Consider the following 5,157-nt stretch of genomic DNA (forward strand, 5'->3'; position numbering starts at 1 on the left):
CTTTGGGTGTCCTCCTCTTTTTTGCTGACCCTCTGTTTTACCAAGCATGATATCCTTTTCCAGAGACTGGTCCCTCCTGATAACATGATCAAAGTATGAGAGAAGCTTCGCCATCTTTGTTTCTAAGGGACATTCTGGCTGTACTTCTTCCAAGACAGATTTGTTTGTTCTCTTGGCAGTCCACAGCATATAAAATATTCTCCAATGCCACAATTCAAAGGCCAATTCTTCTTCAGTCTTCCTTATATATTGTTCAGGTATTGCATGTATATGAGGAAATGAACAATGGTACAACAAGTGGTATCTACATATAGGAGTGCTGGTGTGTTGCTGTAGGATAAACACTGGACTTCTAACTGCAAGTTCAGTGGTTCAAACCCTCACTCCTAGGAAACCCTATACAGGATTGCTATGAGTCAGAACTGACTCAAAGGAACTTAACAAAACTTTCTTATTCATTGTATACATAAGAGGGAACTGAAAATATGGCTTGAGTGAGGTGCACCTCAGTTCTTAAAGTGACACTTTTGTTTTTTTAAAGTGGTCTTTTGCAGGATATATATATATATATATTACACTCCCATTCCTCATGTATCGACAAGGTTAACTTCCAAACACCAGGTTGTAAAAATGGAGGATGGTACATCATTAGATCATAAAATGGAGGCTGACAGCATCATTACACAACTGGAAATTACATCAGTACATGACTGCTAGATTATACCATTACAATACTAACAATCTACTGAGAATCATGCCCCAGTCAAGCTGACACATACTCTTAACCATCACAGCCAGAGCTACTTCACAGTCATTACTGCCAGATGTTATGTCATTAATAAACAAAATAGTAAAATAGTAGTTTCTACTACTGGCATCAATGCAAAATGTTAGCTATAGTCAATAAGTGAGGTGATTGGTGGTTGTGTGTCTTCAAGTTGGTTCCAACTTATAGCGACCCTGTATAGAGTTTCCGAGGCTGTAAATCTTTTTTTTATGTTTTATTGAGAATTATGTGATAGTTTACATGGGAGAACATTAGTTTTACATTCATCCTATCATATATCATTTCATTGCCATGGTTACAATCCCCTCCAAGCATCATCAACCATCCAAAGGGTATATACCCTGCAAGCCTGCCCTCTGGTCATCAGCACACAGTCCCTCTCCCTCTCTGTGGCTAAAGTCCCCAGCTGCTCCATCTCTGCATGCCATCGTCTCTGCCTCCATTTCTGGCATCACTGCTTCTCTGGGTAGGGTCCTGCTCTCCATTCTTCTCCCTTGATGGTCCCAGGGACTTCTGCTCCATGACTGCAAAGCCAATCACTCCCATTTTTTTGCTACAAAATGTCTACCTTTACATTTCCAACCCTCACAGTCACTCCTGATAACAATTATTCACTATTGTATCACAAGAGACATATCCCTGTCTGCTTTCATCAGCCCCACCCAGACAGATTGGATACTACTCAGTGGAGCTTCTACCTTCCTCCATGCCCTCTGTATCTAAGCTCCTCTTGAAAGCTTGTAAACCAGTTACTTCTTGCCTCCCTCCCCACCCTCATTTTGGGTAGCCAATGGCTAAGTTGCCCATCCCTGTCTACTCTGTGTATGGAGGAGGTGGGTGTAAATCTTTATGGCAACAGAAAGCTTCATCTTTCTCCCACAGATTAGCTGGTCAGTTCTAACTGCTGACCTTACTGTTAGCAGCTCAACTCGTAACCCACTATCTTACCAGGACTCCTTCGATAAGTGAAGAGCTGTTTTAGTTAAGTGCTGCTGAGTTGGTTCTCACTCACAGAAACCCTGTATATGATTTCCAAGGAATGGCTGGTGATCTTGAACCACTAACCATATGGTTCAAAGCAACTTTGCAGTCCAATGCATAACTGACAGCACCACACCAGGACTCCAAGTGAAGTGTAGGTGTAAACACACACACACACACACAAGGGGGATTCAAAAGGTTTGTGGAAAAGTGGAATTAAAGATAATGGGATTTCCCCACCAATTTTTTGAAGCTCCTTTGTATATATCCCTTATGACCATTGTCAAAAACCCTTAATTGAATATTAGCACACACAATTCAACAATATGTTAAAAAAATTATACATCACCAAATGGAATTTACTAACTACTTAAATATCAAGAAATGTACTGGAGATACAAAAACATGAACTTGAATACATTCCACCTGAATTTAGAGACCATCTCAAGAACAGATTTGATGCACTTAGCACTTCAAGGACCAAAGACTAAATGGCTTATGGATGACATGAAGTTATGGGATACATGAAAAAAGTAAAAGGTATTTTAAAAGACAGGAAAGAAACAAGAGATCAAGTGGGTGTCAGAACAGACTCTGAAGCATTTCCTTGAATACAGAGTACCTAAAACACATACAGACCCTCTACAACAAAGATATGAGAGACCAAATGAAACAAACATAGATGCAAATCAGGAACCCTGAACTTCAGAGGAAAGGTTTGAGAAGTGGAGTGAGTGCTTGCTGGGAGGAGATGGTGAGAGAGGGAGATTGACTGGTGAACAGCCAGCAAGATGCAGAACTACCATCTTGTGAGCAGCTTTGGCATCAGAAAGTGGTCTGGTAGAGCAGGAAGAGTGCAATTCCTTCTTTTCCCCAAGCTTCCCTGGTGACCAGAGGGGTGGCCAGCTCCCACCCTCATCCATCCCCAGCACAGACCCTGTGCTCTAGAGCCATGTGGTTGGGAACCATCCAGTGTGAGATTGGGGGCCCACTGTACCACTCTGATGCCCTGCTTTGGTGCTTGGATTTAGGCAGGATTGGCTCCAGACCTATAGAAACTGCAGAGCCACCAGACCAGCATTTAACTAGTCACCCTGCTCCCAGCTTGCGTGTGGTCCTAACAGACACTGAACCAGTTCCATTAAGGGCCTTCACGGACTACTTCTGGATTGAGTGCCTTGAATATCAATAACACCAAGGCTGACAGGAACTCTTTCTAGGAACAAGAACTCTGTCGTCACATCCCTCCCACATTCAATTTGTGAGCTCTTTCACTTGCAGAAGCCTCCATCATTTTCTCTTTTCTGCATGAAACAGCTGCACAATTTTTTTGCTTTTTTTCCTTTCCTTATTGTTTTTGTTGATTTATTCTTACTTCTTCTCTTTCCATTCCCTTGAATTTTATGCTTTCTGTCTCCACTTTTGTTTTCTTTCTTTTTTTGTTTCTTATTTCCCCTCTTTTGACATTTCTTAACTACTCTCTACTCTTTCTCTTCATTTTTCCTCTCTCTTTTTTTCTAAGTGTTTTTAAAATATTTTTTATATTTCCTCTCTTATTTTTCTCTTCTGGTATGTCACTGTAGGAACTTTGTGGTTCGCAGTCTGGTGCTTGGAAACACTATACAGGGTTGCTATGAGGAGCAGCCGATTTGATGGAACTTAACAACAGTGAATAAGGAAGACCACAGAAGAATTGATGCCTTTGAATTATGGTGTTGGAGGAGAATACTAAAAGTGCCATGGGCTGCCAAAAGAACCAATAGATCTGTTTTGGAAGAAGTACACCTAGAGTGCTCCTTAGAGGCCAAGATAGCCAAACTTCATCTCTCATACTTTGGACATATTGTCAGGAGGGAATAGTCACTGGAGAAGAATATCATGCTTGGTAAGATGGAGGGTCAGATAAAAAGAGGAAGACCTCCAATGAGATGGATTGCCCAGGTGGCAGCATTGATGGATTCAAGTGTGGCAGCAGTAGTGAGGTTGGCCTGGGATCGGACATTGTTCGTTCTGCTGTGCATGGGGTCACTATGAGTCGGTTCCGATTTGATGGCACCTAACAACAACAACAACAGTTTTCTCTTCTATGGCTCCATTTTTCTGTCCCTCTTTTGGCTTATTCTTATGTAGTTTTAAAACTTCTTCCTCTTATTTTTCTCTTCTAAAACTCCATATCCCTGTCACTCTTTTGTTTATATAGTTATTTTATGACTTTTTTCCTGCTTTTCTGTTTAGTATTTTCTCTTCATTGTTGGGTCCTTGTTTGTTTATTCTGTTTTGTTTTCTTGCATATGGGGTGGGGAGGGTTTTTATCTTTCTCACCTGACAGTAAGACAGCAGCCATGTCCAGCAAGTCCAGCCATAACCATACCTTCTGCAGATCTACTTACAGTTTAAGAGTTAATACCATCTCTTATACCAGCTGATCAACAAGAGACAGCAGCCAACATCAGTCAAAACCACCCTAAACTGAGGAACACGAATGGCAAATGAGGAGAGTGCACATGAATCTATTCTCTAACTATACCTAATAATGTCCCAGATACAACAGACAATTTTATCTCACACAAAGAAAAAGAGAGAATGGCATAAACAAATAACCAAGATGTAGAGCCAAAAAATGTTTTTGTGGAAGAAAAGGTAATGTTTTTGTGGAAGAAAAAACTAACTGAAAGGAATTCAAAATAATTATAATTATAAATCCTTATAAGTATTCACAAAAAGATTTTTAAAAGCAAGAAGAAAACAGATAAAACTTTAGAAGAATTCAGGAAAACACTACAAGAACAAACAGACAAAATAAATGAAAAATTTGAAACAATATAAAACCTGTCAATCAGAATTTCAGAAGATTAATACTAATATTTCAGAAATAGACAATACATTAAAAGGGCAAAGGAGTAAATCTAAAGCAAGGAAGCCTGAATTAGTGAACTTGAATATAAGTTTCTGAATATTAGTATGCTAGAACAACCAGGAAAAAAAAAGAAAACAGCTGAAGAAAGCCTAAGAGTTATGTGGGACACTGTTGTTGTTGTTGTTGTTAGGTGCCATCAAGTTGGTACCGACTCATAACAACCTTATACAGAGCAGAACGAAAACACTGCCTAATCTTGGGCCAACCTCACAATTGTTGCTACGCTTGAGCCCATTGATACTGCCACATGGCCAATCCATCTCATTGGGGGTCTTCCTCTTTTACTCTGACCCTACACCATACCAAACATGATATCCTTCTCCAGCAACTGGTCCTTCCTGACAATATGTCCCAAGTATGAGAGACTAAGTTTGGCCATCTTGGCCTCCAAGGAGCACTCTGCCTGCACTTCTTCCAAAATGGATCTATTGGTTCTTTTGGCAGCCCATGGCACTTTCAATATTCTCCTCCA

The sequence above is a fragment of the Chrysochloris asiatica genome, unplaced genomic scaffold (assembly GCF_000296735.1).
Source record: "Chrysochloris asiatica unplaced genomic scaffold, ChrAsi1.0 scaffold00205, whole genome shotgun sequence".
NCBI lineage: Eukaryota > Metazoa > Chordata > Mammalia > Afrosoricida > Chrysochloridae > Chrysochloris > Chrysochloris asiatica.